The 16776-nt window shown below is 38.2% G+C and overlaps 3 long non-coding RNA genes across 3 annotated transcripts; all 3 read right to left on the minus strand.

Annotated features, from left to right (window-relative positions):
- Window positions 1–272: 272 nt before the first annotated feature.
- LOC146900120 (uncharacterized) lies at window positions 273–3361 on the minus strand. Its single transcript, XR_015022998.1, has 2 exons — window positions 2238–3361; window positions 273–458 (listed from the first exon to the last, which is right to left on the minus strand). It is a non-coding gene; the product is annotated as an uncharacterized LOC146900120 (long non-coding RNA).
- A 3000-nt stretch (window positions 3362–6361) lies between these two features.
- LOC146900121 (uncharacterized) lies at window positions 6362–9450 on the minus strand. The gene is made up of 2 exons (XR_015022999.1): window positions 8327–9450; window positions 6362–6547 (listed from the first exon to the last, which is right to left on the minus strand). It is a non-coding gene; the product is annotated as an uncharacterized LOC146900121 (long non-coding RNA).
- A 2999-nt stretch (window positions 9451–12449) lies between these two features.
- LOC146900122 (uncharacterized) lies at window positions 12450–15272 on the minus strand. Its single transcript, XR_015023414.1, has 2 exons — window positions 14415–15272; window positions 12450–12635 (listed from the first exon to the last, which is right to left on the minus strand). It is a non-coding gene; the product is annotated as an uncharacterized LOC146900122 (long non-coding RNA).
- Between the last annotated feature and the right edge of the window lie 1504 nt (window positions 15273–16776).

Raw genomic sequence — 16776 nt, forward strand, 5'->3', positions numbered from 1 at the left:
CTTCATCATATACTTCATTCCTCCTGGGTCCTATTCAGCTCTCAGGCATCCATTCCAATCGTCGAATGCTAAATTGAGTTGATCAGGCTCAACTAACAACAACAATTAGAACTTTTACCTGGAACCCAATGGTCCCACTACCTTAGTTGTAATCTAATGACCCAAGGCACGATCTGAATCGACCTGCTCTGATACCAATTGTAACACCCATACCAGACGTATCTAGAAAGTCTGGCACGTGCGTTAATATTAGTACTGGATACATTAAAATATACAACAATTAAAAACTTCGAATGAATAATATTTACATCAAGTTCCGTTCGTATAAATAATAATACAATACAACTCATCCATACGTAAAAATACATCCTTGAAGTCCATAACATCCTGCAGCTTCACGAACGAACCCTTGAAGTAATATCCATCCGGCTCCGAACATGCATAAACATCCTGCTTATCTGAAACAAATAAGGATTGGGATGAGACATAATGTCTCAGTGAGTTCCCCTAATTCCTAGGCTATAGGTAACCTCAAGGGAAAACCTACGGTCACCACGTGTCTACATTACAACCTGACGGTTGATTATACGTGTGTGGGGACTTGCAAACTTAGACAGTAGTGCATACTAGAGCCGTCATAGTCATATCTTACTTGTTATAGGCTTCTCACCTATACATGTCATGGCGGTTGAGGGAACCTAAACCGCATTGCCAAGTGTACGCTATACGTAACAAGGCCTAAACATAAATAACATAGCATATTCATGACATGATTCTAAACCGGACGATTAGGGAAACCTAAGGTCGTCACGGCATAGCTTTCTTTACTTGTCCTATACATATCTAGCTCCCGTCTAATAACATATCATGCTCTTGTTCTTGTTCTTAAACATAATCATACATGGGCTCAATCATGAGCATAAACATAACATAATCATAATCATAATAAACATAATCGTGTCTAAGTTCATTAATTGGTTAGCGTTGAACAAACAGTTATTATCTTGATTCATTTTACGGATAGTCCCGGGTGGAGTAACCCCGAGATCAATCCCATACATGACCGATGTACGTACATCGGACTCCCTCGGTGTCGTGCGGGTCCCTTGCGGCTTAAACCGTTCCCCTTAGGTCGAGAACCTCCCGTATCCCCCTGGCGTGGATAATGAGAGACACGAACACCTACGTCTTGCTTACTCGGTGACATGCGGGTCCCTTACGGCTTGAATCGTTCTCATAATGAGAACCCCTTGTATCCCCCTGATGTGGATACCAAGAGACATGTCACCTACACTTATTAGTCATAGTCTTGTCGTGCATAAGTTAAACATAATCATACATACATGTTTACCTCGGAACCTTGATCGATCCGATTATTGGTAACCTATACTTGTTCATAAACATACCTAATCATGGTGAAGAGACTAACTAGTCAAACCACGGCTTACGTACTTGCTAAATCATACTAGCTCTTGTGCGAAGAGATTACACTTCGCGTCTTATCTTTCTAGGGATTCTTGCTAAACATACTAGTTCTCGACTAGCTAAGCCGAGGCTCTACATACATTTTCTTTCTTAGCTTATTACTACCCCATCATACTTAAGCTCTCTTGAGCCACCCTCGTGTTACATGCTAAGATTGCCACGATTAAGGATGCAAGGATCAATTGACGATGCGTGCAAATTTTCAATACTTACTAAAGACCGAAAATGCCATAAACCCAAGTTATGAGCCGTTTACAAATTTCATGATTTGATAAAGCCAAACTTGTTCCAGTAGAAAGATAAGTAAAAACAGTGAAAGAACACTTCGAAACGATTGCTACGGACCCCCACGCGACTGTCCCCAAGCACCCGAGCGCAGAACAACGCGAACGTTGTCCTGTCTGGGGCGCCTGGCGCCAGAGGGAGGGCGCCTAGCGCTGGCCTCTCTGAGTTTGGGCGCCTAGCGCCCTTGTACAGGCGCAGCGCTGCGAATTCTGCGTTTTCGCGTGTTCCGGCCGCGGGTTTTCGCCATTTTCGACCCAAAACTCGTCCAATTCGACCCTGTAATGCACCAAATCCATCCAACAACATACATAGACTTATTTAAACATATCTCATGGCAATTTTAACATATAAATCACAAGAATTGATCAAGAGAACATTAGGGTTCTAAACCTCACATAAACATAATTCAATCCTTTCTAACATGAATTTACACAACCAAAGGTAGGTAAACTATCTATGGAACTCACCTAAACATGTTTCTTGCATAACTTCAAGCTTCAAGCATCAACTCTAGCTTTTGATTCATTCTCAATCTTTAGCTTCCATCCAAAACCATGCTTAAATCCTTTCCTCCACTTGCTTCTTGCTTGCTAAACCACCTTAATCCTTGCTTGATCATGTTTAGAGGAAGATTGGATGATTTAGAGTGGAGAGGGAGGGCGTGGGTTAGAGAGAAGGAGGAGAGAATTCTCTTCTCAAAACCTAGAGAGAGAAAGAGAATTGGAAATGAGAGATTTTGGAGCCAAAATCACTTAAATACCCCTTTTGCGAGCAATTACCATTATGCCCTTGCCTTAAGCGTGTTCGATTGACTCTGATACATAAGTCCATACTTTACTAATATCACTTAATAATATCCTCCATCGTACATAACATTCTTCACCATACTCGTTTTCTATGACTCTTAGTCCTCTGATACGTTTGTCAGATAAACTTTCCATTAGCAGACGAGCGGGATGTTACACTCTACCCCCCTTAAAGAAATTTCGTCCTCGAAATTTAGAGATCGACTACCAATCATCATGACAAAACTTACCATATATGGTCTGAGCCAAACATGTTCTAATCATACATTATCAAGAAGTTCATCGTATAATTTTCTCATCTTGGTCTTAACCTGCATGTAACTGAACATAGCCTTCTTAATCCTAACATCACTCAAAATTAGGGTCTTCTTAACATATCATGACTCAGAGCTTACCTTGCTAGACATAAACTTATGGTCCCAGACTCGGATCTTACCCGCTTAACATAACCATTCCTAATGGTATCTTGTCATAAACATGAACACTCAGGATTTGCCTTTTAACTGGAATCCTACCAGAAACCAGGTTTGCCCTGCAGTGCTTACTTGTAACGTTAAAACATCTTTTCATGTATACATGATCCTATCGTGTTACGTATAATTCATACATCAGTCTACTTAGTGTACCATGAGACATTTTCCTCACTCCAACATTACTTATCTTGACGATTCTACGAATCTCTTGTCTCTTTTCAGAGTCTTAAGAAATCTTTCGATCTCATTACCATTCCTATTGCACCCAAATTTATGGATGACTCATATAACTTGTCATAGAGAGGTGAAATTAATTACGCCTATACATATAACATTCGTCAACCCATCTCGTAACTTACATGCTCTTAAAACTTCTGAGTTAAACCTTTTGCATTTGAATACTCTTATCATATACTTGTGCGCTTCATAATACTTTTCGAGCAACTTTGTTGGTTACATCAACACATCTTACTCACCATAACAATCGCATACTTCCTAATGTCGCTTCTTGTTAAATCATAACGATACTCGTTCTAACATATTACTTTAAAAAGTTTTCTAAACATGAGTATTCGGATCCTTGGAATGAATAGAGACATAATCTTTTAAAAGAATTTTGTGAAAAATTGTCATGTTTAAATAATTTCGTTTCCAAGTCTCTCAATATCCATTTTAAATTTAAGAGTTTTTAAATCATAGTTCGAAATCTTCATAGCAAGTATCGTGATCGTTTAACAGGTCTGACATAAGAGAGTATGCACTTAATCGTGCATAACTCATGATTTATATCTCCATCCAGAATGAAATTCTTGAACTTTAAAGTAACTTCTTTCTTATTCTTTCTTGACTTACATGCATATCTTGGAGACTCGCATAATTGCATAACATAATTCATATAGGATCCTTGACCCTCATAACATTATCTCATCTCCTCATTCTGAGAACAAATTACGAGAATCTTCAAAACATCATATCCGGTTACGTTCACACAATGTCACCTCATCCTGCATAACACTTCTTCTTTTAATACCGGCCTCACACTTGATAATTCAATCTTTAATTTGAGTTGCAAAAAGAAACCTTTCGACTCTTACCTGCATTTTTTTTTTCTTGTCATAGCACATATCCTTACATATATCCTTCTTATCATACTTAAATAAAGTCATATCCATTATGCCTTTGTCATATTCTTCGCTGACCGGATCAGTCTCATTACTTATTCAATATTCCGAGAACTCCTCGCTTGTTCCATAATACCTCTTAAGAAGACTCTTACTTTCAAGTTCCATGGTTACTGTCCGAAACTTTATCTATTAACTTTCGTTGCGCCACTCTGATTCCCACCAGTTAGCTTTAACCAATATTCTAATCCATTAAGACAACTGAAACTTTACATATGAGCATCATCTTCTTGAACTCTTGTCAAGACCTATCATGTGGTAACCAATGCCAAAATCTTACACCTTTCATTACCTTATAAGGTTGAATCTCACGGTAGACTTGTCACATTACCATAATACTTTACTTGAGGATAGACCCTACTTTCTCCTTAGTCGAGTTTACCTTATGACATATACTTATCGTACTTTAAACTTGTCTCCGAGCAATCTCGAATTTCCCATAGAAGACTCGTCATAAATTATACATGCTTTTCTTGATCTTGCTTCATTGCATCCCTGTATTCTCGTATACTATGTTTTGCGTAATCAACGGATGCTTGCTCGTTAATTTCTTTCTTTAAGAAAACATTATAATACAACACACGGGTCATTGGCGTTGACAATTTCTCTTTATATAAAAACGTAATAAGTTTGGCCCCAGTCGTTGCTCTAAAATCACGGAATAAGTTGACAACACAACTGTGTCATCTAACTTTAGTTCCCGTGAGTTTAGCCCACTCTACGTGAGTCGTAACAACCGGTACCTACAAAATTCCATTTTAAAATCTATAAACATCAACTCCAATCACCCATATGTGTCTACCTTTCTAAAATCTTGTAAACTTTTGAATTCAACATTTAACGGGCTTTAGCAATTCAATTAAGCAAAACATAGATCCGGGGGTACTCATGACTTCATAAAACCTGAAAATCTTGTGACATTCGTATAATTCTCTACCACTTTACTTTCCATCTCATGTCTTTGCATCCACTTAATCCGTTCCATAAGTCAAACCTTAAAACTCTTGACCCAAGTTCTTCGCCAGCTCCTGCCACGTTAACTTCTAATGTTACCTTGAACCGGATTGATTCCGTTAATAGTTGTCCATGCATTTTCTTCCTTAGAAATCATAGGATGTGATGTGCATTCGATACTTGATGTTATAGAGAGTGTTGGTTACCTAAAAGATTGTAAAAACAACCCCCAATAGCTACTAAGGCCCTAGAGACAAAATGACAGTTTTTGGAAAAACTGAAAATTTTCGCCCCAGTTTCGCTATTAGCGAAATCCTCTGGAGTAATTTCGCTATTAGCCAAATTTTCGCTATTGGCGTATTTTCTAAAAATTAGTTTTCAAGAAAACATACTTCACATAAAAATCTCATTTTCTCAAGTAATCTGATGCACATCATTCATTTTGGTCATCATAAAAAAAAAAATAATTTCATAACTGTTGCACGACAAGCATTAACACCAATCAATTCAATTCACGGCATATTAGGAACCATTGTCTTGTTCATCATATCACTTGACATAAAATTCCACATAAGACTTCAACTTCATCCAAAATACATGTGCTCAACTTCATTCACTATTAGAACCTTATTCTCGCTGAACATATAAATCTTTGTTCTCATATCTCAATCCCTGAGAGCTTACTAATTCCATCAACATGTGTCGACTTATCCTTCAATTGTAGTCTCACACTTACGTTCCAGAATATATATATATCCAACTTCTTCACTTACGGATACTTAAAGTATCACTAACATCATACTCGAATTTGTCGGAGCGTTCTTTCTTAACATGCCTTACATTCCCGGAGGATTCACACTTGTACTTGATTAGTTCACCGGCCACCTTTTGGCACGATCAAACTACTTCATCATATACTTCATTCCTCCTGGGTCCTATTCAGCTCTCAGGCATCCATTCCAATCGTCGAATGCTAAATTGAGTTGATCAGGCTCAACTAACAACAACAATTAGAACTTTTACCTGGAACCCAATGGTCCCACTACCTTAGTTGTAATCTAATGACCCAAGGCACGATCTGAATCGACCTGCTCTGATACCAATTGTAACACCCATACCAGACGTATCTAGAAAGTCTGGCACGTGCGTTAATATTAGTACTGGATACATTAAAATATACAACAATTAAAAACTTCGAATGAATAATATTTACATCAAGTTCCGTTCGTATAAATAATAATACAATACAACTCATCCATACGTAAAAATACATCCTTGAAGTCCATAACATCCTGCAGCTTCACGAACGAACCCTTGAAGTAATATCCATCCGGCTCCGAACATGCATAAACATCCTGCTTATCTGAAACAAATAAGGATTGGGATGAGACATAATGTCTCAGTGAGTTCCCCTAATTCCTAGGCTATAGGTAACCTCAAGGGAAAACCTACGGTCACCACGTGTCTACATTACAACCTGACGGTTGATTATACGTGTGTGGGGACTTGCAAACTTAGACAGTAGTGCATACTAGAGCCGTCATAGTCATATCTTACTTGTTATAGGCTTCTCACCTATACATGTCATGGCGGTTGAGGGAACCTAAACCGCATTGCCAAGTGTACGCTATACGTAACAAGGCCTAAACATAAATAACATAGCATATTCATGACATGATTCTAAACCGGACGATTAGGGAAACCTAAGGTCGTCACGGCATAGCTTTCTTTACTTGTCCTATACATATCTAGCTCCCGTCTAATAACATATCATGCTCTTGTTCTTGTTCTTAAACATAATCATACATGGGCTCAATCATGAGCATAAACATAACATAATCATAATCATAATAAACATAATCGTGTCTAAGTTCATTAATTGGTTAGCGTTGAACAAACAGTTATTATCTTGATTCATTTTACGGATAGTCCCGGGTGGAGTAACCCCGAGATCAATCCCATACATGACCGATGTACGTACATCGGACTCCCTCGGTGTCGTGCGGGTCCCTTGCGGCTTAAACCGTTCCCCTTAGGTCGAGAACCTCCCGTATCCCCCTGGCGTGGATAATGAGAGACACGAACACCTACGTCTTGCTTACTCGGTGACATGCGGGTCCCTTACGGCTTGAATCGTTCTCATAATGAGAACCCCTTGTATCCCCCTGATGTGGATACCAAGAGACATGTCACCTACACTTATTAGTCATAGTCTTGTCGTGCATAAGTTAAACATAATCATACATACATGTTTACCTCGGAACCTTGATCGATCCGATTATTGGTAACCTATACTTGTTCATAAACATACCTAATCATGGTGAAGAGACTAACTAGTCAAACCACGGCTTACGTACTTGCTAAATCATACTAGCTCTTGTGCGAAGAGATTACACTTCGCGTCTTATCTTTCTAGGGATTCTTGCTAAACATACTAGTTCTCGACTAGCTAAGCCGAGGCTCTACATACATTTTCTTTCTTAGCTTATTACTACCCCATCATACTTAAGCTCTCTTGAGCCACCCTCGTGTTACATGCTAAGATTGCCACGATTAAGGATGCAAGGATCAATTGACGATGCGTGCAAATTTTCAATACTTACTAAAGACCGAAAATGCCATAAACCCAAGTTATGAGCCGTTTACAAATTTCATGATTTGATAAAGCCAAACTTGTTCCAGTAGAAAGATAAGTAAAAACAGTGAAAGAACACTTCGAAACGATTGCTACGGACCCCCACGCGACTGTCCCCAAGCACCCGAGCGCAGAACAACGCGAACGTTGTCCTGTCTGGGGCGCCTGGCGCCAGAGGGAGGGCGCCTAGCGCTGGCCTCTCTGAGTTTGGGCGCCTAGCGCCCTTGTACAGGCGCAGCGCTGCGAATTCTGCGTTTTCGCGTGTTCCGGCCGCGGGTTTTCGCCATTTTCGACCCAAAACTCGTCCAATTCGACCCTGTAATGCACCAAATCCATCCAACAACATACATAGACTTATTTAAACATATCTCATGGCAATTTTAACATATAAATCACAAGAATTGATCAAGAGAACATTAGGGTTCTAAACCTCACATAAACATAATTCAATCCTTTCTAACATGAATTTACACAACCAAAGGTAGGTAAACTATCTATGGAACTCACCTAAACATGTTTCTTGCATAACTTCAAGCTTCAAGCATCAACTCTAGCTTTTGATTCATTCTCAATCTTTAGCTTCCATCCAAAACCATGCTTAAATCCTTTCCTCCACTTGCTTCTTGCTTGCTAAACCACCTTAATCCTTGCTTGATCATGTTTAGAGGAAGATTGGATGATTTAGAGTGGAGAGGGAGGGCGTGGGTTAGAGAGAAGGAGGAGAGAATTCTCTTCTCAAAACCTAGAGAGAGAAAGAGAATTGGAAATGAGAGATTTTGGAGCCAAAATCACTTAAATACCCCTTTTGCGAGCAATTACCATTATGCCCTTGCCTTAAGCGTGTTCGATTGACTCTGATACATAAGTCCATACTTTACTAATATCACTTAATAATATCCTCCATCGTACATAACATTCTTCACCATACTCGTTTTCTATGACTCTTAGTCCTCTGATACGTTTGTCAGATAAACTTTCCATTAGCAGACGAGCGGGATGTTACACTCTACCCCCCTTAAAGAAATTTCGTCCTCGAAATTTAGAGATCGACTACCAATCATCATGACAAAACTTACCATATATGGTCTGAGCCAAACATGTTCTAATCATACATTATCAAGAAGTTCATCGTATAATTTTCTCATCTTGGTCTTAACCTGCATGTAACTGAACATAGCCTTCTTAATCCTAACATCACTCAAAATTAGGGTCTTCTTAACATATCATGACTCAGAGCTTACCTTGCTAGACATAAACTTATGGTCCCAGACTCGGATCTTACCCGCTTAACATAACCATTCCTAATGGTATCTTGTCATAAACATGAACACTCAGGATTTGCCTTTTAACTGGAATCCTACCAGAAACCAGGTTTGCCCTGCAGTGCTTACTTGTAACGTTAAAACATCTTTTCATGTATACATGATCCTATCGTGTTACGTATAATTCATACATCAGTCTACTTAGTGTACCATGAGACATTTTCCTCACTCCAACATTACTTATCTTGACGATTCTACGAATCTCTTGTCTCTTTTCAGAGTCTTAAGAAATCTTTCGATCTCATTACCATTCCTATTGCACCCAAATTTATGGATGACTCATATAACTTGTCATAGAGAGGTGAAATTAATTACGCCTATACATATAACATTCGTCAACCCATCTCGTAACTTACATGCTCTTAAAACTTCTGAGTTAAACCTTTTGCATTTGAATACTCTTATCATATACTTGTGCGCTTCATAATACTTTTCGAGCAACTTTGTTGGTTACATCAACACATCTTACTCACCATAACAATCGCATACTTCCTAATGTCGCTTCTTGTTAAATCATAACGATACTCGTTCTAACATATTACTTTAAAAAGTTTTCTAAACATGAGTATTCGGATCCTTGGAATGAATAGAGACATAATCTTTTAAAAGAATTTTGTGAAAAATTGTCATGTTTAAATAATTTCGTTTCCAAGTCTCTCAATATCCATTTTAAATTTAAGAGTTTTTAAATCATAGTTCAAAATCTTCATAGCAAGTATCGTGATCGTTTAACAGGTCTGACATAAGAGAGTATGCACTTAATCGTGCATAACTCATGATTTATATCTCCATCCAGAATGAAATTCTTGAACTTTAAAGTAACTTCTTTCTTATTCTTTCTTGACTTACATGCATATCTTGGAGACTCGCATAATTGCATAACATAATTCATATAGGATCCTTGACCCTCATAACATTATCTCATCTCCTCATTCTGAGAACAAATTACGAGAATCTTCAAAACATCATATCCGGTTACGTTCACACAATGTCACCTCATCCTGCATAACACTTCTTCTTTTAATACCGGCCTCACACTTGATAATTCAATCTTTAATTTGAGTTGCAAAAAGAAACCTTTCGACTCTTACCTGCATTTTTTTTTTCTTGTCATAGCACATATCCTTACATATATCCTTCTTATCATACTTAAATAAAGTCATATCCATTATGCCTTTGTCATATTCTTCGCTGACCGGATCAGTCTCATTACTTATTCAATATTCCGAGAACTCCTCGCTTGTTCCATAATACCTCTTAAGAAGACTCTTACTTTCAAGTTCCATGGTTACTGTCCGAAACTTTATCTATTAACTTTCGTTGCGCCACTCTGATTCCCACCAGTTAGCTTTAACCAATATTCTAATCCATTAAGACAACTGAAACTTTACATATGAGCATCATCTTCTTGAACTCTTGTCAAGACCTATCATGTGGTAACCAATGCCAAAATCTTACACCTTTCATTACCTTATAAGGTTGAATCTCACGGTAGACTTGTCACATTACCATAATACTTTACTTGAGGATAGACCCTACTTTCTCCTTAGTCGAGTTTACCTTATGACATATACTTATCGTACTTTAAACTTGTCTCCGAGCAATCTCGAATTTCCCATAGAAGACTCGTCATAAATTATACATGCTTTTCTTGATCTTGCTTCATTGCATCCCTGTATTCTCATATACTATGTTTTGCGTAATCAACGGATGCTTGCTCGTTAATTTCTTTCTTTAAGAAAACATTATAATACAACACACGGGTCATTGGCGTTGACAATTTCTCTTTATATAAAAACGTAATAAGTTTGGCCCCAGTCGTTGCTCTAAAATCACGGAATAAGTTGACAACACAACTGTGTCATCTAACTTTAGTTCCCGTGAGTTTAGCCCACTCTACGTGAGTCGTAACAACCGGTACCTACAAAATTCCATTTTAAAATCTATAAACATCAACTCCAATCACCCATATGTGTCTACCTTTCTAAAATCTTGTAAACTTTTGAATTCAACATTTAACGGGCTTTAGCAATTCAATTAAGCAAAACATAGATCCGGGGGTACTCATGACTTCATAAAACCTGAAAATCTTGTGACATTCGTATAATTCTCTACCACTTTACTTTCCATCTCATGTCTTTGCATCCACTTAATCCGTTCCATAAGTCAAACCTTAAAACTCTTGACCCAAGTTCTTCGCCAGCTCCTGCCACGTTAACTTCTAATGTTACCTTGAACCGGATTGATTCCGTTAATAGTTGTCCATGCATTTTCTTCCTTAGAAATCATAGGATGTGATGTGCATTCGATACTTGATGTTATAGAGAGTGTTGGTTACCTAAAAGATTGTAAAAACAACCCCCAATAGCTACTAAGGCCCTAGAGACAAAATGACAGTTTTTGGAAAAACTGAAAATTTTCGCCCCAGTTTCGCTATTAGCGAAATCCTCTGGAGTAATTTCGCTATTAGCCAAATTTTCGCTATTGGCGTATTTTCTAAAAATTAGTTTTCAAGAAAACATACTTCACATAAAAATCTCATTTTCTCAAGTAATCTGATGCACATCATTCATTTTGGTCATCATAAAAAAAAAAAAAATTCATAACTGTTGCACGACAAGCATTAACACCAATCAATTCAATTCACGGCATATTAGGAACCATTGTCTTGTTCATCATATCACTTGACATAAAATTCCACATAAGACTTCAACTTCATCCAACATACATGTGCTCAACTTCATTCACTATTAGAACCTTATTCTCGCTGAACATATAAATCTTTGTTCTCATATCTCAATCCCTGAGAGCTTACTAATTCCATCAACATGTGTCGACTTATCCTTCAATTGTAGTCTCACACTTACGTTCCAGAATATATATATATCCAACTTCTTCACTTACGGATACTTAAAGTATCACTAACATCATACTCGAATTTGTCGGAGCGTTCTTTCTTAACATGCCTTACATTCCCGGAGGATTCACACTTGTACTTGATTAGTTCACCGGCCACCTTTTGGCACGATCAAACTACTTCATCATATACTTCATTCCTCCTGGGTCCTATTCAGCTCTCAGGCATCCATTCCAATCGTCGAATGCTAAATTGAGTTGATCAGGCTCAACTAACAACAACAATTAGAACTTTTACCTGGAACCCAATGGTCCCACTACCTTAGTTGTAATCTAATGACCCAAGGCACGATCTGAATCGACCTGCTCTGATACCAATTGTAACACCCATACCAGACGTATCTAGAAAGTCTGGCACGTGCGTTAATATTAGTACTGGATACATTAAAATATACAACAATTAAAAACTTCGAATGAATAATATTTACATCAAGTTCCGTTCGTATAAATAATAATACAATACAACTCATCCATACGTAAAAATACATCCTTGAAGTCCATAACATCCTGCAGCTTCACGAACGAACCCTTGAAGTAATATCCATCCGGCTCCGAACATGCATAAACATCCTGCTTATCTGAAACAAATAAGGATTGGGATGAGACATAATGTCTCAGTGAGTTCCCCTAATTCCTAGGCTATAGGTAACCTCAAGGGAAAACCTACGGTCACCACGTGTCTACATTACAACCTGACGGTTGATTATACGTGTGTGGGGACTTGCAAACTTAGACAGTAGTGCATACTAGAGCCGTCATAGTCATATCTTACTTGTTATAGGCTTCTCACCTATACATGTCATGGCGGTTGAGGGAACCTAAACCGCATTGCCAAGTGTACGCTATACGTAACAAGGCCTAAACATAAATAACATAGCATATTCATGACATGATTCTAAACCGGACGATTAGGGAAACCTAAGGTCGTCACGGCATAGCTTTCTTTACTTGTCCTATACATATCTAGCTCCCGTCTAATAACATATCATGCTCTTGTTCTTGTTCTTAAACATAATCATACATGGGCTCAATCATGAGCATAAACATAACATAATCATAATCATAATAAACATAATCGTGTCTAAGTTCATTAATTGGTTAGCGTTGAACAAACAGTTATTATCTTGATTCATTTTACGGATAGTCCCGGGTGGAGTAACCCCGAGATCAATCCCATACATGACCGATGTACGTACATCGGACTCCCTCGGTGTCGTGCGGGTCCCTTGCGGCTTAAACCGTTCCCCTTAGGTCGAGAACCTCCCGTATCCCCCTGGCGTGGATAATGAGAGACACGAACACCTACGTCTTGCTTACTCGGTGACATGCGGGTCCCTTACGGCTTGAATCGTTCTCATAATGAGAACCCCTTGTATCCCCCTGATGTGGATACCAAGAGACATGTCACCTACACTTATTAGTCATAGTCTTGTCGTGCATAAGTTAAACATAATCATACATACATGTTTACCTCGGAACCTTGATCGATCCGATTATTGGTAACCTATACTTGTTCATAAACATACCTAATCATGGTGAAGAGACTAACTAGTCAAACCACGGCTTACGTACTTGCTAAATCATACTAGCTCTTGTGCGAAGAGATTACACTTCGCGTCTTATCTTTCTAGGGATTCTTGCTAAACATACTAGTTCTCGACTAGCTAAGCCGAGGCTCTACATACATTTTCTTTCTTAGCTTATTACTACCCCATCATACTTAAGCTCTCTTGAGCCACCCTCGTGTTACATGCTAAGATTGCCACGATTAAGGATGCAAGGATCAATTGACGATGCGTGCAAATTTTCAATACTTACTAAAGACCGAAAATGCCATAAACCCAAGTTATGAGCCGTTTACAAATTTCATGATTTGATAAAGCCAAACTTGTTCCAGTAGAAAGATAAGTAAAAACAGTGAAAGAACACTTCGAAACGATTGCTACGGACCCCCACGCGACTGTCCCCAAGCACCCGAGCGCAGAACAACGCGAACGTTGTCCTGTCTGGGGCGCCTGGCGCCAGAGGGAGGGCGCCTAGCGCTGGCCTCTCTGAGTTTGGGCGCCTAGCGCCCTTGTACAGGCGCAGCGCTGCGAATTCTGCGTTTTCGCGTGTTCCGGCCGCGGGTTTTCGCCATTTTCGACCCAAAACTCGTCCAATTCGACCCTGTAATGCACCAAATCCATCCAACAACATACATAGACTTATTTAAACATATCTCATGGCAATTTTAACATATAAATCACAAGAATTGATCAAGAGAACATTAGGGTTCTAAACCTCACATAAACATAATTCAATCCTTTCTAACATGAATTTACACAACCAAAGGTAGGTAAACTATCTATGGAACTCACCTAAACATGTTTCTTGCATAACTTCAAGCTTCAAGCATCAACTCTAGCTTTTGATTCATTCTCAATCTTTAGCTTCCATCCAAAACCATGCTTAAATCCTTTCCTCCACTTGCTTCTTGCTTGCTAAACCACCTTAATCCTTGCTTGATCATGTTTAGAGGAAGATTGGATGATTTAGAGTGGAGAGGGAGGGCGTGGGTTAGAGAGAAGGAGGAGAGAATTCTCTTCTCAAAACCTAGAGAGAGAAAGAGAATTGGAAATGAGAGATTTTGGAGCCAAAATCACTTAAATACCCCTTTTGCGAGCAATTACCATTATGCCCTTGCCTTAAGCGTGTTCGATTGACTCTGATACATAAGTCCATACTTTACTAATATCACTTAATAATATCCTCCATCGTACATAACATTCTTCACCATACTCGTTTTCTATGACTCTTAGTCCTCTGATACGTTTGTCAGATAAACTTTCCATTAGCAGACGAGCGGGATGTTACACTCTACCCCCCTTAAAGAAATTTCGTCCTCGAAATTTAGAGATCGACTACCAATCATCATGACAAAACTTACCATATATGGTCTGAGCCAAACATGTTCTAATCATACATTATCAAGAAGTTCATCGTATAATTTTCTCATCTTGGTCTTAACCTGCATGTAACTGAACATAGCCTTCTTAATCCTAACATCACTCAAAATTAGGGTCTTCTTAACATATCATGACTCAGAGCTTACCTTGCTAGACATAAACTTATGGTCCCAGACTCGGATCTTACCCGCTTAACATAACCATTCCTAATGGTATCTTGTCATAAACATGAACACTCAGGATTTGCCTTTTAACTGGAATCCTACCAGAAACCAGGTTTGCCCTGCAATGCTTACTTGTAACGTTAAAACATCTTTTCATGTATACATGATCCTATCGTGTTACGTATAATTCATACATCAGTCTACTTAGTGTACCATGAGACATTTTCCTCACTCCAACATTACTTATCTTGACGATTCTACGAATCTCTTGTCTCTTTTCAGAGTCTTAAGAAATCTTTCGATCTCATTACCATTCCTATTGCACCCAAATTTATGGATGACTCATATAACTTGTCATAGAGAGGTGAAATTAATTACGCCTATACATATAACATTCGTCAACCCATCTCGTAACTTACATGCTCTTAAAACTTCTGAGTTAAACCTTTTGCATTTGAATACTCTTATCATATACTTGTGCGCTTCATAATACTTTTCGAGCAACTTTGTTGGTTACATCAACACATCTTACTCACCATAACAATCGCATACTTCCTAATGTCGCTTCTTGTTAAATCATAACGATACTCGTTCTAACATATTACTTTAAAAAGTTTTCTAAACATGAGTATTCGGATCCTTGGAATGAATAGAGACATAATCTTTTAAAAGAATTTTGTGAAAAATTGTCATGTTTAAATAATTTCGTTTCCAAGTCTCTCAATATCCATTTTAAATTTAAGAGTTTTTAAATCATAGTTCGAAATCTTCATAGCAAGTATCGTGATCGTTTAACAGGTCTGACATAAGAGAGTATGCACTTAATCGTGCATAACTCATGATTTATATCTCCATCCAGAATGAAATTCTTGAACTTTAAAGTAACTTCTTTCTTATTCTTTCTTGACTTACATGCATATCTTGGAGACTCGCATAATTGCATAACATAATTCATATAGGATCCTTGACCCTCATAACATTATCTCATCTCCTCATTCTGAGAACAAATTACGAGAATCTTCAAAACATCATATCCGGTTACGTTCACACAATGTCACCTCATCCTGCATAACACTTCTTCTTTTAATACCGGCCTCACACTTGATAATTCAATCTTTAATTTGAGTTGCAAAAAGAAACCTTTCGACTCTTACCTGCATTTTTTTTTTCTTGTCATAGCACATATCCTTACATATATCCTTCTTATCATACTTAAATAAAGTCATATCCATTATGCCTTTGTCATATTCTTCGCTGACCGGATCAGTCTCATTACTTATTCAATATTCCGAGAACTCCTCGCTTGTTCCATAATACCTCTTAAGAAGACTCTTACTTTCAAGTTCCATGGTTACTGTCCGAAACTTTATCTATTAACTTTCGTTGCGCCACTCTGATTCCCACCAGTTAGCTTTAACCAATATTCTAATCCATTAAGACAACTGAAACTTTACATATGAGCATCATCTTCTTGAACTCTTGTCAAGACCTATCATGTGGTAACCAATGCCAAAATCTTACACCTTTCATTACCTTATAAGGTTGAATCTCACGGTAGACTTGTCACATTACCATAATACTTTACTTGAGGATAGACCCTACTTTCTCCT

Source organism: Medicago sativa, chromosome 8, assembly GCF_051527215.1.
Source record: "Medicago sativa cultivar Bolivia chromosome 8, Bolivia_mono, whole genome shotgun sequence".
Taxonomy (NCBI): domain Eukaryota; kingdom Viridiplantae; phylum Streptophyta; class Magnoliopsida; order Fabales; family Fabaceae; genus Medicago; species Medicago sativa.